The following is a 17,368-nucleotide window of genomic DNA, read 5'->3' on the forward strand; positions in this document are numbered from 1 at the left end:
ATAGAGATAGGTAAGTTGTTAAATGACACTAATATGTGATAATTATTTTTTTTAACAAATATTTAATTTTGGTGTTATAAGTTTTTTAGCAACATTGAGTATTGTTGAGGAAATCTGTTGCAGCTCAAGTCGACTACAACATCCACAATGCAATGCTCTCTGTGTGGGCTGGCTGGTAGCTAAACGTATCTACACACAATAATACCAAAGACAATATCAGCATGTGAAGTAGCTAGCTAGCTGTTAAATCACCTAAACACACTGCACTATCAATTTTGAAATCTGCAAATTTCAACCTGCAGATCGATGTGCCTCAAGGAGCGCTCTCCTTCAAGGAGTGAATGGGATTCTATTGGGCGTCGGCTCAAAAACCCATCATTACCATGAAGTCAACTAAAAGTATACATTTACATATCTTTTCTGAGATGTGAGAAAATTAACTTGCTATCTTTAGTATCATATAGAATTGCAATTGTGAAATGACGTACCTTCGAGGAAAATAGGCGCGTTTCTCGACACAAAAGATGGCGCCGAAGAGGATGGCTGACATTTTACCTGCCCGTAACCATTTATTTATTTATTTATTTATTTTGCGTTGTTTGTAACTTATTTCTTAACCTACTCAAATCAAATTATATTTGTCAGATTCACATGGTTAGCAGATGTTAATGCAAGTCTAGCGAAATGCTTCGAGTTCTGACCGTACAGTAATCTAACAATTTCACAACAACTACCTTATACACACAGGTGTAAAGGAATGATTAAGAATATGTACATATTAATATATGGATGAGCGATGGCCGAACAGCATAGGCAATATGCAGTAGATGGTATAGAGTACAGTATATACATATGAGATGAGTAATGTATGGTATGTAAACATTATATAAAGTGGCATTGTTTAAGTGACTAGTAATACATGTATTACCTCCAATTATTAATTATTCAAGTGGATAGAGATTGAGTCTGTATGTTGGCAGCAGCCACTGAATGTTTGTGATGGCTGTTTAACAGTCTGATGGCCTTGAGATAGAAGCTGTTTTTCAGTCTCTCGGTCCTAACTTTGATGCACCTGTACTGACCTCGCCTTCTGGATGATAGCGGAGTGAACAGGCAGGCCTTCCTGTGACATCGGGTGGTGTAGGTGTCCTGGAGGGCAGATATTTTGCCCCTTACGGTTGTGGGCGGAGCAGTTTCCGTACCAGGCGGTGATATAGCCCAACAGGATGCTCTCGATTGTGCATCTGTAAAAGTGTGTGAGTGTTTTTGGTGACATTCCAAATTTCTTCAGCCTCTACCCACACACTGTCTGTTTAGCTCAGTTACTTTAGCTTTCTTGGGAACAGGAACAATGATGGCCCCCTTGAAGCATGTGGGGATAGCAGACAGGGATAGGGATTGATTGAATATGTCCGTAAACACACCAGCCAGGTGGTCTGCGCATGCTCTGAGGACATGGCTAGGGATGCCGTCTGGGCCGGCAGTCTTGCGAGTGTTAACACGTTTAAATGTTTTACTCACGTTGGCTGCGGTGAAGGAGAGCCCGTAGGTTTTGTTCGCGGGCCGTGTCACTGGCGCTGTCTTGTCCTCATAGCGAGCAAAGAAGTTATTTAGTTTGTCTGGGAGCAAGACATTGGTGTCCGCGACTGGGCTGGTTTTCTTTTTGTAGTCCGTGATTGACTGTAGCCCCTGCCACATACGTCTCGTGTCTGAGCCGTTGAATTGCGACTCTACTTCGTACATAATGTTGCTGCTACCGTCTCTTATGACTGAAAATAACTTCTGGACACCAGAACTGTGATTGGCTCCACTAAGGCCCTCCCAGCCATCTGGCTCCACTAGGGCCCTCCCAGCCATCTGGCTCCACTAGGGCCCTCTCAGCCATCTGCACACAACGAACTGCAAGAAGCTTTTTCCTTTAACTTCTTGGTGACAGGGGGCAGTATTTTCACATCCGGATGAAATGCATGCCCAAATTCAACTGCGTGCTACTCATCCTCAGAAGATAAGATATGCATATTATTAGTAGATTTGGATAGAAAACACTCTGAAGTTTCTAAAACTGTTTGAATCATGTCTGTGAGTATAACAGCACTTATTTAGCAGGCAAAACCCTGAGGACAAACCATTCAGGTTTTTTTTTTTAAGGTCACTCTCTTTTCAATGGGTTTTCATTGGGAATCCAGATTTCGAAGGGACCTTCTTGCAGTTCCTACCGCTTCCACTGGATGTCTTTAGAAATTGGTTGAGGTTTTTGCTTTGTGTAATGAAGAAGTACGGCCATCTTGAACGAGGGTAACTTGAAGTGTACTGTTCGATAGAGGCGCTTGACCAGAAAGCATGCTACAGTCTGTTTTCCTCCTGTATCGATCACAAATCATCCCGTCTTCAATTTAATCGATTATTTACGTTAGAAAAATACCTAACGTTGTATTACAAAAGTAGTTTGAAATGTTTTGGCAAAGTTTACAGGTAACTTTTGAGATATTTTGTAGTCACGTCTCGCAAGTTGGAACCGGTGTTTTTCTGGATCAAACGTGACAAATAAATTGTCATTTTGGATATATATCGACGGAATTAATCGAACAAAAGGACCATTTGTGATGTTTATGGGACATATTGGAGTGCCAACAAAAGAAGCTCGTCAAAGGTAAGGCATGAATTGTATTTTTATTTCTGCATTTGTGTCGTGCCTGCAGGGTTGAAATATGCTTTTCTCTCTTTGTTTACGGAGGTGCTATCCTCAGATAATAGCATCGTTTGCTTTCGCCGAAAAGCCTTTTTGAAATCTGACATGTTGGTGTAACGGGTGACGCTCTCCTCATCCTCGGATGAGGTGAGGAGAGAAGTATCCTCAGACCAAAACGCAGGCTTTGGGAAATAAGCCATCTTTATTTAACAACGATGATGGCAACACGAAACGAAACAAAACACTTTCAAACTACAAAACAAGAAAACGACGTTGAACGAAACCTGAACATAAACTTACATAACTAAACATAAACTTACGTACAGGAAACGGACGACATCGAAACGAAACGAAACAAACAAACGCTACAGTCCCATGTGGTACGAACATACATACAGACATAGGAGACAATCACCCACAAACAAACAGTGAGAATGCCCTACCTAAATATGACTCTTAATTAGAGGCAAACGCAAACCACCTGCCTCTAATCAAGAGCCATACCAGGCAAACCGAAACCAACATAGAAACAGATAACATAGAATGCCCACCCAACCTCACGTCCTGACCAACTAACACACAAAAACTAACATAAATAGGTCAGGAACGTGACAGTACCCCCCCCACAAGGTGCGAACTCCGGACGCACCAGCACAAAGTCTAGGGGAGGGTCTGGGTGGGCATCTAACCACGGTGGTGGCTCAGGCTCCGGGCGCGGTTCCCACCCCACCATAATCCATCCTAGCCCCCTCCCTTCAAGAATGTCCACCCTCTTACTTCCCCCACAAAATCCTCCTAATAACATATCTAATAATGACAATACCGGGACAGAGAGATAAACCAAGACAGAGGGATAGATAAGACTATAGAGGTAGATAAAGATAGAGAGGGAGATCAGGATAGAGGGGCAACTCCGGACTGAAAGGCAGCTCCGGACAGAGAGACAGCTCTGGACTGATGGGCAGTTCTGGATATCTAGCCTTTTCAGGCTGAAGGGCAGCTCATGGCTGACTGACGACTCTCGATGCTCATGGCTGGCTGACGGCTCTCGACGCTCATGGCAGGCTGACGGCTCTCGACGCTCATGGCAGGCTGACGGCTCTCGACGCTCATGGCAGGCTGACGGCTCTCGACGCTCATGGCAGGCTGACGGCTCTCGACGCTCATGGCAGGCTGACGGCTTTGCAGGCTCATGGCAGACGGGCGGCTTTGCAGGCTCCTGGCAGACGGATGGCTCAGACGGCGCTGGGGAGACGGATGGCTCAGACGGCGCTGGGGAGACGGATGGCTCAGATGGCGCTGGGGAGACGGATGGCTCAGATGGCGCTGGGGAGACGGATGGCTCAGATGGCGCTGGGGAGACGGATGGCTCTGGCCGGATATGGCGCACTGTAGACCTGGTGCGTGGTGCCGGAACTGGAGGCACCGTGCTAATGACAAGCACCTTCCTACTAGTGCGGGGAGCAGGGACAGGGCACACTGTATTCTCAAAGCCTACTCTATCCCTGATGCGTGGTACCGGCACTGGTGACACCGGGCTGAGGACAAGCACATCAGGATTAGTAGGGGGAGAATATACAGTGTGTACAGGGCTCTGGAGACGCACTGGTAGCTTAGTGCGTGGGGCCGGAACTGGAGGCACCGGGCTAGATACACGCACTACAGGGAGAGTGCGTGGAGGAGGAACAGGGCTCAGGATACGCACTGGTAGCCTAGTGCGTAGTGTATACACTGTAGGTACTAGGCTGGGGCGGGGAGGTGGTGCCGGAAATACCGGACCGTGGAGACGTACTGGCACTCTTGAGCATTGAGCTTGCCCAACCCTACCTGGTTGAATGCTCCCGGTTGCCCGACCAGTGCGGGGAGGTGGAATAACCCGCACCGGGCTATGTAGGCGAACCGGGGAAACCATGCGTAAGGCAGGTGCCATGTATGCCGGCCCGAGGAGACGCACTGGAGACCAGACGCGTTGAGCCGGCCTCATGACACCTGGCTCAATACCCAATCTAGCCCTCCCAGTGCGGGGAGGTGGAATAACCCGCACTGGGCTATGCACTCGTACAGGAGACACCGTGCGCTCTACTGCGTAACACGGCGCCTGCCCGTACTCCCGCTCTCCACGGTAAGCCTGGGAAGTGGGCGCAGGTCTCCTACCTGCCCTTGGCCCACTATCTCCTAGCCCCCCCCCAAGAAATTTTTGGGAATTACTCACGGGCTTTTTTGGCTTCCGTGCCAGACGCGTTCCCTCATAGCTCCGGTTCCTCTCCCAGGTAGCCTCTGCTCTCCTCAGTGCCTCCACCTGTTCCCATGGGAGGCGATCCCTCCCAGCCAGGATCTCCTCCCAAGTGTAGCAACCCTTTCCATCCAAAACCTCGTCCCATGTCCATTGCTCCTTTCTCTCCTGTCCCTTACTCCGTTTCGTTTTCCCTTGCCGCTTGGTCTTAGCGTGTTGGTGGGTGATTCTGTAACGGGTGACGCTCTCCTCATCCTCGGATGAGGTGAGGAGAGAAGGATCCTCAGACCAAAACGCAGGCTTTGGGAAATAAGCCATCTTTATTTAACAACGATGATGGCAACACGAAACGAAACAAAACACTTTCAAACTACAAAACAAGAAAACGACGTTGAACGAAACCTGAACATAAACTTACATAACTAAACATAAACTTACGTACAGGAAACGGACGACATCGAAACGAAACGAAACAAACAAACGCTACAGTCCCATGTGGTACGAACATACATACAGACATAGGAGACAATCACCCACAAACAAACAGTGAGAATGCCCTACCTAAATATGACTCTTAATTAGAGGCAAACGCAAACCACCTGCCTCTAATCAAGAGCCATACCAGGCAAACCGAAACCAACATAGAAACAGATAACATAGAATGCCAACCCAACCTCACGTCCTGACCAACTAACACACAAAAACTAACATAAATAGGTCAGGAACGTGACAGTTGGCTGGATTCACAACAAGTGTAGCTTTAATTTGCTATCTTGCATGTGTGATTTAATTTTTAATTTTTATAGTAATTTATTTGAATTTGGAGCTCTGCATTTTCCCTGGCTTTTGGCCAGGTGGGACGCTAGGATTACAGGCAACATCCGCACTGATGTAAAGGTTCGAGCTGCCGCTTTCAAGGAGCGGGACTCTAACCCGAAAGCTTATAAGAAACCCCGCTATGCCCTCCGACGACGCATCAAACAGGCAAAGCGTCAATACATGACTAATATCGAATCGTACTACATCTGCTCATGACGCTCGGTGGATGTGGCAGGGCCTGCAAGCCATTACAGACTACAAAGGGAAGCACACCCGAGAGCTGACCAGTGACACGGGCCTACCCGTGGTGACCAGAAAAAAAGCCCTTGCTTAACCTGTTGATGATAGAGGGCGCTATTTACACTTTGGGGGAAAATCATGCCCAATTTAAACGGCCTCGTACTCTATTCTTGCTCGTACAATATGCATATTATTATTACTATTGGATAGAAAACACTCTCTAGTTTCTAAAACCGTTTGAATTTTGTCTGTGAGTAAAACAGAACTCATTTGGCAGCACACTTTCTGACCAGGAAGTGGAAAGTCTGAAAATTATGCTCTGTTCAAGGGCCTGCCTATAAATGGGCATGATACGTATGAGTATACATGCACGTCATACACCTTCCCCTATATGTCAAGAGGATGTGAGAGAAGAAATGAAGTGTTTCTCTTGGTCTGACGTGGAATATATCCTCTTGGCACGACGAGTCATCCATTTCCTGTTTTCTGGAGAGCGCGCAGATGGACCTGGAATTGCCTTTTGAAAAGCCGTCGTTATAGGCGACTACTATCTCCGGCTTTGATTTTATTTGATACATGTCACAATATCATCGTAAAGTATGTTTTTTCAATATAGTTTTATTATATTTTTGAAATTTATTCGGGACGTTAGGCGTGTTGCGTTGTGTGCCTTTTTTCAGAAAGGAGAGCTTCGCGCCACTTAGCCAGTGTGCTTGCTAATTCAAGAGGGAAAAACGATGTTCTAAATCCAAACAACGACTGTTCTGGACAAAGGACCCCTTGTCCAACATTCTGATGGAAGATCAGCAAAAGTAAGAAACATTTTATGATGCTATTTCATATATCTGTCGAACTGTATACTAGTAGTTTCGCGCCCCGGTTTTGGCCACTCTCTCGCTATAATATAGGCCTTATGTCGTAATGAAGATATTTTTAGAATTCTAACACTGCGATTGCATTAAGAACTAATGGATCTATCATTTCCTATACAACATGTATTTTTTTGTAATGTTTATGAATAGCTATTTGGTCAGAATAGGTGAGAGTCTAATAGAAATATCCGCACATTCTGGGAAAAGGAAGCTACGTTAGCATAATGGATAACCACTGATTTCAAGTTTTTTCTGTTTTTTGTCTTATTTATTGTTTGTTTCACAATAAAATGGCTGTAATTTGGTATCATTAAAAAACTACGCATTCCTGCGCCTGTCTCCCGACCGTCTACCAACGTGACGGTGGGCAAATGTTGTCATCAAAGTCTGGCATTCTCTGTGTTTATGGTGCTTTCAAGACAACTGACAACTCAGTTGTCTTGAAGGTCGGCTCATGATGACGTCAGGTAGTAATTCTAGAAAGAGGCCTGAATTCCCGACTTACAATCCTGAGTTGGATGACCGTTCAAAACGTATATTTTCCCAGTCGGAGCTCGTTATTTCCAGAGTTCCCAGTTGTCTTGAACTCACTGAAGTCAGATTTCCCAGTTCTGAGTTGTTTTGAGCAGAAATCATATTGGATTGACAGCACGGCCAATATTGAATGCTCATTAATGTCTTAATCGACGGATTACCTCTTATCCGCTTGTAGTCCCCATATGCCTTAATTTGGGCATCTCAATTGTCAGTAGAAACCACATTTGTTTAGGCAAGTCAGCCATATCAGCAATTTTTTTCTAAAAGGCAGTAAATGAGGCTGAATGAACTGTTTCGCTGCCAGACAAGGCTCCACTGACAGCCAGGTGTAGCACTGGTATAGTGATATTAATGTATTGTTTAGTGTTGTGTTGTGTACTGACTTTGCTGGATTGCATCCCACATTTTTTGTTGTTGTTGCCCTCACAAACATTTACGTGCTACAATCACAACTGCAGCTGGCTGAGAGGGCCCTAGTGGAACCAGCTTGCTGTGAGGGCCCTAGTGGAACCAGCTGGTTGAGAGGGCCCTAGTGGAACAAGCTGGTTGAGAGGGCCCTAGTGGAACAAGCTGGTTGAGAGGGCCCTAGTGGAACAAGCTGACTGGGAGGGCCCTAGTGGAACCAGCTCACGAGAAGCCCCTTGTGGAGCCAGCTGGCTGGGAGGGTCTCCGTGGAGCCGGCTGGCTGAGAAGTCCCTAGTGGATCCGGCTGGCTGGGAGGGCCCTAGTGGATCCGGCTGTCTGAGAAGGCCCTGCTGGAGCCGGCTGAAATAGAGGGCTCGATTGGAGCCGGCTGGCTGAGAGGGCCCTAGTGGATCCGGCTGGCTGAGAGGTCCCTAGTGGAGCCGGCTGGCTGAGAGGGCCCTAGTGGAGCCGGCTGGCTGAGAGGTCCCTAGTGGAGCCGGCTGGCTGAGAGGGCCCTAGTGGAGCCGGCTGGCTGAGAGGGTCCTAGTGGATCCGGCTGGCTGAGAGGTCCCTAGTGGATCCGGCTGGCTGAGAGGGCCCTAGTGGAGCCGGCTGGCTGAGAGGGCCCTAGTGGATCCGGCTGTCTGAGAGGGCCCTAGTGGAGCAGGCTGGCTGAGAGGGCCCTAGTGGATCCGGCTGGCTGAGAGGTCCCTAGTGGATCCGGCTGGCTGAGAGGGCCCTAGTGGAGCCGGCTGGCTGAGAGGGCCCTAGTGGATCCGGCTGTCTGAGAGGGCCCTAGTGGAGGCGGCTGTCTGAGAAGGCCCTGCTGGAGCCGGCTGAAATAGAGGGCTCGATTGGAGCCAGATGGCTGGGAGGGCCCTAGTGGAGCCAGATGGCTGACAGGGCCCTAGTGGAGCCAGATGGCTGACAGAGCCCTAGTGGAGCCTGCTGGCTGAGAGGGCCCTAGTGGAGCCTGCTGGCTGAGAGGGCCCTAGTGGAGCCGGCTGGCTGAGAGGGCCCTAGTGGAGCCGGCTGGCTGACAGGGCCCTAGTGGAGCCAGATGGCTGACAGAGCCCTGGTGGAGCCAGATGGCTGAGAGGGCCCTAGTGGAGCCGGCAGTCTGAGAGGGCCCTAGTTGAGCCGGCTGACTGAGAGGGTCCTAGTGGATCCGGCTGGCTGAGAGGGCCCTAGTGGAGCCGGCTGGCTGAGAGGGCCCTAGTGGAGCCGGCTGACTGAGAGGGCTCTAGAGCCGGCTGACTGAGAGGGCCCTAGTGGAGCCGGTTGTCTTGGAATGCTCTGATGGAGCTGGCTGACTGATAGGGATCTAGTTGACCCGACTGACAGATAGGGACCTAGTGGAGCCGACTGACTGAGAGGGTCCTAGTGGAGCCGACTGACAGATAGGGATCTAGTGGAGCCGACTGACTGAGAGGGTCCTAGTGGAGCCGACTGACTGAGAGGGTCCTAGTGGAGCCGATTGACTGAGAGGGTCCTAGTGGAGCCGACTGACAGATAGGGATCTAGTGGAGCCGATTGACTGAGAGGGTCCTAGTGGAGCCGACTGACAGATAGGGATCTAGTGGAGCCGATTGACTGAGAGGGTCCTAGTGGAGCCGACTGACAGATAGGGATCTAGTGGAGCCGACTGACAGATAGGGACCTAGTGGAGCCGACTGACTTAGAGGGTCCTAGTGGAGCCGACTGGCTGAGAGGGTCCTAGTGGAGCCGACTGGCTGAGAGGGTCCTAGTGGAGCCGACTGACTGAGAGGGTCCTAGTGGAGCCGACTGACTGAGAGGGTCCTAGTGGAGCCGACTGACTGAGAGGGTCCTAGTGGAGCCGACTGACAGATAGGGATCTAGTGGAGCCGACTGACTTAGAGGGTCCTAGTGGAGCCGACTGACTTAGAGGGTCCTAGTGGAGCCGGCTGGCTGAGAGGGCCCTAGTGGAGCCGACTGACAGATAGGGATCTAGTGGAGCCGACTGACTTAGAGGGTCCTAGTGGAGCCGACTGACAGATAGGGATCTAGTGGAGCCAACTGACTGAGAGGGATCTAGTGGAACCACCTGACAGATAGGGATCTAGTGGAGCCGACTGACTTAGAGGGTCCTAGTGGAGCCGACTGACAGATAGGGATCTAGTGGAGCCGACTGACTGAGAGGGTCCTAGTGGAGCCGACTGACTTAGAGGGTCCTAGTGGAGCCGACTGACTGAGAGGGTCCTAGTGGAGCCTGCTGGCTGAATGGGACCTAGTGGAGCCGGCTGGCTGAGAGGGACCTAGTGGAGCCGGCTGGCTGAGAGGGCCCTAGTGGAGCCGGCTGGCTGAGAGGGCCCTAGTGGAGCCGGCTGGCTGAGAGGGCCCTAGTGGAGCCGACTGACAGACAGGGATCTAGTGGAGCCGACTGACTGAGAGGGATCTAGTGGAACCATCTGACAGATAAGGATCTAGTGGAGCCGACTGACTGAGAGGGTCCTAGTGGAGCCGACTGACTGATAGGGATCTAGTGGAGCCGACTGACAGATAGGGATCTAGTGGAACCACCTGACTGATAGGGATCTAGTGGAGCCGACTGACTTAGAGGGTCCTAGTGGAGCCGACTGACAGATAGGGATCTAGTGGAGCCGACTGACTGAGAGGGATCTAGTGGAACCACCTGACAGATAGGGATCTAGTGGAGCCGACTGACTTAGAGGGTCCTAGTGGAGCCGACTGACAGATAGGGATCTAGTTGACCCGACTGACAGATAGGGACCTAGTGGAGCCGACTGACTGAGAGGGTCCTAGTGGAGCCGACTGACTTAGAGGGTCCTAGTGGAGCCGACTGACTGAGAGGGTCCTAGTGGAGCCGACTGACTGATAGGGATCTAGTGGAGCCGACTGACAGATAGGGATCTAGTGGAGCCGATTGACTTAGAGGGCCCTAGTGGAGCCGACTGACTGAGAGGGTCCTAGTGGAACCACCTGACAGATAGGGATCTAGTGGAGCCGATTGACTGAGAGGGTCCTAGTGGAGCCGACTGACTGAGAGGGTCCTAGTGGAGCCGATTGACTGAGAGGGTCCTAGTGGAGCCGACTGACAGATAGGGATCTAGGGGAGCCGACTGACTGAGAGGGTCCTAGTGGAGCCGACTGACTGAGAGGGTCCTAGTGGAGCCGATTGACTGAGAGGGTCCTAGTGGAGCCGACTGACAGATAGGGATCTAGTGGAGCCGATTGACTGAGAGGGTCCTAGTGGAGCCGACTGACAGATAGGGATCTAGTGGAGCCGATTGACTGAGAGGGTCCTAGTGGAGCCGACTGACAGATAGGGATCCAGTGGAGCCGACTGACAGATAGGGACCTAGTGGAGCCGACTGACTTAGAGGGTCCTAGTGGAGCCGACTGGCTGAGAGGGTCCTAGTGGAGCCGACTGGCTGAGAGGGTCCTAGTGGAGCCGACTGACTGAGAGGGTCCTAGTGGAGCCGACTGACTGAGAGGGTCCTAGTGGAGCCGACTGACTGAGAGGGTCCTAGTGGAGCCGACTGACAGATAGGGATCTAGTGGAGCCAACTGACTTAGAGGGTCCTAGTGGAGCCGACTGACTTAGAGGGTCCTAGTGGAGCCGGCTGGCTGAGAGGGCCCTAGTGGAGCCGACTGACAGATAGGGATCTAGTGGAGCCGACTGACTTAGAGGGTCCTAGTGGAGCCGACTGACAGATAGGGATCTAGTGGAGCCAACTGACTGAGAGGGATCTAGTTGAACCACCTGACAGATGGGGATCTAGTGGAGCCGACTGACTTAGCGGGTCCTAGTGGAGCCGACTGACAGATAGGGATCTAGTGGAGCCGACTGACTGAGAGGGTCCTAGTGGAGCCGACTGACTTAGAGGGTCCTAGTGGAGCCGACTGACTGAGAGGGTCCTAGTGGAGCCTGCTGGCTGAATGGGACCTAGTGGAGCCGGCTGGCTGAGAGGGACCTAGTGGAGCCGGCTGGCTGAGAGGGCCCTAGTGGAGCTAGCTGGCTGAGAGGGCCCTAGTGGAGCCGGCTGGCTGAGAGGGCCCTAGTGGAGCCTGCTGACTGAGAGGGTCCTAGTGGAGCCGGCTGGCTGAATGGGACCTAGTGGAGCCGGCTGGCTGAGATGTTCCTAGTGGAGCCGGCTGGCTGAGAGGGCCCTAGTGGAGCCGGCTGGCTGAGAGGGCCCTTGTGGAGCCGGCTGGCTGAGAGGGTCCTAGTGGAGCCGGCTGGCTGAATGGGACCTAGTGGAGCCGGCTGGCTGAATGGGACCTAGTGGAGCCGGCTGGCTGATTGGGACCTAGTGGAGCCGGCTGGCTGAATGGGACCTAGTGGAGCCGGCTGGCTGAATGGGACCTAGTGGAGCCGGCTGGCTGAATGGGACCTAGTGGAGCCGGCTGGCTGAATGGGACCTAGTGGAGCCGGCTGGCTGAATGGGACCTAGTGGAGCTAGCTGGCTGAATGGGACCTAGTGGAGCCGGCTGGCTGAATGGGACCTAGTGGAGCCGGCTGGCTGAGAGGGTCCTAGTGGAGCCGGCTGGCTGAATGGGACCTTGTGGAGCCGGATGGCTGAATGGGACCTAGTGGAGCCGGCTGGCTGAGAGGTTCCTAGTGGAGCCGGCTGGCTGAGAGGGCCCTAGTGGAGCCGGCTGGCTGAGAGGGCCCTAGTGGAGCCGGCTGGCTGAGAGGGCCCTAGTGGAGACAGCTGACTGAGAGGGACCTAGTGGAGCCGACTGACTGATAGGGATCTAGTGGAGCCGACTGACAGATAGGGATCTAGTGGAACCACCTGACAGATAGGGATCTAGTGGAGCCGACTGACTTAGAGGGTCCTAGTGGAGCCGACTGACAGATAGGGATCTAGTGGAGCCGACTGACTGAGAGGGATCTAGTGGAACCACCTGACAGATAGGGATCTAGTGGAGCCGACTGACTTAGAGGGTCCTAGTGGAGCCGACTGACAGATAGGGATCTAGTTGACCCGACTGACAGATAGGGACCTAGTGGAGCCGACTGACTGAGAGGGTCCTAGTGGAGCCGACTGACTTAGAGGGTCCTAGTGGAGCCGACTGACTGAGAGGGTCCTAGTGGAGCCGACTGACTGATAGGGATCTAGTGGAGCCGACTGACAGATAGGGATCTAGTGGAGCCGATTGACTGAGAGGGTCCTAGTGGAGCCGACTGACTGAGAGGGTCCTAGTGGAGCCGACTGACTGAGAGGGTCCTAGTGGAGCCGACTGACTGAGAGGGTCCTAGTGGAGCCGATTGACTGAGAGGGTCCTAGTGGAGCCGACTGACTGAGAGGGTCCTAGTGGAGCCGACTGACTGAGAGGGTCCTAGTGGAGCCGATTGACTGAGAGGGTCCTAGTGGAGCCGACTGACAGATAGGGATCTAGTGGAGCCGATTGACTGAGAGGGTCCTAGTGGAGCCGACTGACAGATAGGGATCCAGTGGAGCCGACTGACAGATAGGGACCTAGTGGAGCCGACTGACTTAGAGGGTCCTAGTGGAGCCGACTGGCTGAGAGGGTCCTAGTGGAGCCGACTGGCTGAGAGGGTCCTAGTGGAGCCGACTGACTGAGAGGGTCCTAGTTGAACCACCTGACAGATAGGGATCTAGTGGAGCCGACTGACTTAGAGGGTCCTAGTGGAGCCGGCTGGCTGAGAGGGCCCTAGTGGAGCCGACTGACAGATAGGGATCTAGTGGAGCCGACTGACTGAGAGGGATCTAGTTGAACCACCTGACAGATAGGGATCTAGTGGAGCCGACTGACTTAGAGGGTCCTAGTGGAGCCGACTGACAGATAGGGATCTAGTGGAGCCGACTGACAGATAGGGATCTAGTGGAGCCAACTGACTGAGAGGGATCTAGTTGAACCACCTGACAGATAGGGATCTAGTGGAGCCGACTGACTTAGAGGGTCCTAGTGGAGCCGACTGACAGATAGGGATCTAGTGGAGCCGACTGACTTAGAGGGATCTAGTGGAGCCGACTGACAGATAGGGATCTAGTGGAGCCGACTGACTTAGAGGGTCCTAGTGGAGCCGACTGACAGATAGGGATCTAGTGGAGCCGACTGACTTAGAGGGTCCTAGTGGAGCCGACTGACTTAGAGGGTCCTAGTGGAGCCGACTGACTTAGAGGGTCCTAGTGGAGCCGACTGACTTAGAGGGTCCTAGTGGAGCCGACTGACTTAGAGGGCCCTAGTGGAGCCGGCTGGCTGAGAGGGACCTAGTGGAGCCGGCTGGCTGAGAGGGCCCTAGTGGAGCCTGCTGACTGAGAGGGTCCTAGTGGAGCCGGCTGGCTGAATGGGACCTAGTGGAGCCGGCTGGCTGAGATGTTCCTAGTGGAGCCGGCTGGCTGAGAGGGCCCTAGTGGAGCCGGCTGGCTGAGAGGGCCCTTGTGGAGCCGGCTGGCTGAGAGGGTCCTAGTGGAGCCGGCTGGCTGAATGGGACCTAGTGGAGCCGGCTGGCTGAATGGGACCTAGTGGAGCCGGCTTGCTGAGAGGGTCCTAGTGGAGCCGGCTGGCTGAGAGGTTCCTAGTGGAGCCGGCTGGCTGAGAGGGCCCTAGTGGAGCCGGCTGGCTGAGAGGGCCCTAGTGGAGACAGGTGGCTGAGAGGGTCCTAGTGGAGCCAGCTGACTGAGAGGGACCTTGTGGGGTGTTTTTTGTTGTTGTATATTGTTAACATTTTATTTTATATATAATTTCTCTTTTGAATATTTTATGTTTTTAATGTTAACTGTTTGTGATTGTTGAGGGAGATAAGAAATGAACATCAACATGACCTTTCATGATGTGATGGGAAGACAGGCTTATCGTTGGTATTGTGCAACAACACCCATGTGAACACACATCCCCCTTCCGTGTGAAGCTCTCTTTGCAGATGAGTTTACAGTATATCTCATTTAATACATCAGCTTTCTGTTACTTTCTCAATAGTTCAGTTCCAGAGGTCAGAGGTCAAGCTGAGCTGGGCCAATAGCGGAAAAGATTACTGGGTAGGATGACATCACTGGTGTGAAGTCAAAATACATCTCCCTTCCTTTACTGTTTCTCTCTATTCCACTACTCTCTCTCCCCTACCCTCCTCTCTCCTTCACAAATCTCTCTCCACTACTCTCTCTCCCCTACCCTCCTCTCTCCCACCCTCCTCTCACATCAACACTCCTTTCTCACTACCCTCCTCTCACCTCCACCCTTCTCTCTCCCATACACTCCTCTCTCCCCTCCCCTTCTCTCACATCAACACTCCTTTCTCCCTACCCTCCTCTCACCTCCACCCTTCTCTCTCCCCTACACTCCTCTCTCCCCTCCCCTTCTCTCACATCAACACTCCTTTCTCCCTCACAAATCCTCTCTCCCTACCCTTCTCTCTCCCATACAATACTCTTTGCTATACCCTTCTCACTCTATCTTCCCTCCTCTCTTTTACCCTTCTCTCCCCCCTAACCTCATCTCTCCTCTACCCATCTCACTATCCTACCATCCTCCCTCGTCCACAACTCTCTCTCCCCTACACACCTCTCTCCTCTTGAATCCTCTCTCTCTACCCTCCTATCTCCTCCACCCTACTCTATCCCCTACCATCCTCTCTCCCCTCCCCTTCTCTCTTCCCTACCCTCTACCCCCTAACCTCCTCTCTCCTCTACACTCCTCTCTCCCCTCCGCTGCTCTCTCCTCTACCATTTTCTCTCTCCTACCCTCCTCTCTCTCCTACCCTCCTCTCTCTCCTACCCTCCTCTCTCTCCTACCCTCTTCTCTCCCCTACCGTCCTTTCTCCCCTCCCCTCCCATTCTCTCTCCCCTACCCTTTCTCCCCTATCCTCCTATCTCCCCTCCCCTTCAATCTCTCCTCCTCCACAAACATTTCTCCACACCCCTCCTCTCCCTTTCATCTCTCTCTCTCTCTCTCTCTCTCTCTCTCTCTCTCTCTCTCTATCTCTCTCTCTCTCTCTCTCTCTCTCTCTCTCTCTCTCTCTCTCTCTCTCTCTCTCTCTCTCTCTCTTGTGCATGTTCTTTCTCTCTCTCTCTCTCTCTCTCTTGTGCATGTTCTTTCTCTCTCTCTCTCTCTCTCTCTCTCTCTCTCTCTTCTTGACGTATAGTGTTGGACCTGTTGATCTTGACTCAGCTCATAGACCTCTATCATCTACACCCCTCCCTTCTCCTACTCTAACATAACACCAATATAATATATACTCTCTTTCATTTACATAGAGACAGATACAATCAATTATTGACACACTGAATATACAACAGTCAGATGCATGACTCCATCACATCTTAACTGACATTAGTGCCTGTCCCCAGATGGACAGTTAGGCTACAGTAAAGTACATTTACAGGTGATCACATCATTGTCCTGCTTTGAGACACATTTTTACTGTCTGCTTCCAGTTGTATGTTATTTTACTAGCCCTGCAAATGGTAATATATCTTACAATATCAAAACATATCTCAGTAACTGTCACAAGTGTCTATCAATATAACAGCCTCCTACCTGTGCTCCACAACAGGATGGTCAGTACCACTACAGGTATCATATCTGTCTCTAACTGGGGCTCCACTGACATATACAGTCTGCTGTCATAAGGTTTGGACTGAAGAGTGGAACATACTGCTCGGCTATATGACTTCTATGTCATAAGTTCATTAGGTCTTTGATGTGAGATAAACTTCTTAGCAACTTATCTTGGATCAGTGGTGGAACACACTACAGCAAACTGAAAAACTCCACAGGAAACTGCTGACAGAGCAGCAAAGTTACACATAGTGCGTCCTATAATATCACCTCTAACTTTCTACTGCTTGAGTTCATCTCTTATAGAATATTGGCTTAATGTTCCAGCACCTCAATATAAACAGTACCAGCACCCAAAATGAGTACTGATGAGGTCTCATGTTAGAGCAGGAGAAGGGGGGATGTGGTGTAGAAGCTAGAGGTCTGTTACCCAAGTCAACTCAACAGGCCTGATGCTATATGTCAGGGTCAGGCTGGGCTGGACCAAGAGTGGAACAGGTTACTGGTTATGATGACATCACTGGTGAGAAGTCAGTGATAAAATGATATTCTCTCTCTACCATCTCTCTCCCCCCTCCTCCATCTTGTCCTCCCCCTTCCCTCTCCTCGATCTGGTTCTGATCATTACTCTCTTCTCCCTCCCCTCTTCTAATGCATATTATATAAAGGGGAGGGAGAATGAGATCAGGAGATGAGGGAGAGTGTGGAGAAGAGGAGATGGGGAGAAGGGGAGTGGGGGAGAAGAGGAGTGGGGGAGAAGAGGAGTGGGGGAGAAGAGGAGTGGGGGAGAAGGGGAGAGGGGGAGAAGAGGATTGGGGGAGAAGAGGAGATGGGGAGAAGGGGAGAAGAGGAGATGGGGAGAGGGGGAGAAGAGGAGATGGGGAGAAGGGGAGAGGGGGAGAAGGGGAGTGGGTGAGAAGGGGAGAGGGGGAGAAGAGGAGAGGGTGAGAAGAGGAGTGGGGGAGAAGAGGAGAGGGGGAGAAGGGGAGAGGGTGAGAAGAGGAGTGGGGGAGAAGAGGAGAGGGGGAGAAGAGGAGATGGGGAGAAGGGGAGAGGGGGAGA

Source organism: Salvelinus fontinalis, chromosome 5, assembly GCF_029448725.1.
Source record: "Salvelinus fontinalis isolate EN_2023a chromosome 5, ASM2944872v1, whole genome shotgun sequence".
Taxonomy (NCBI): domain Eukaryota; kingdom Metazoa; phylum Chordata; class Actinopteri; order Salmoniformes; family Salmonidae; genus Salvelinus; species Salvelinus fontinalis.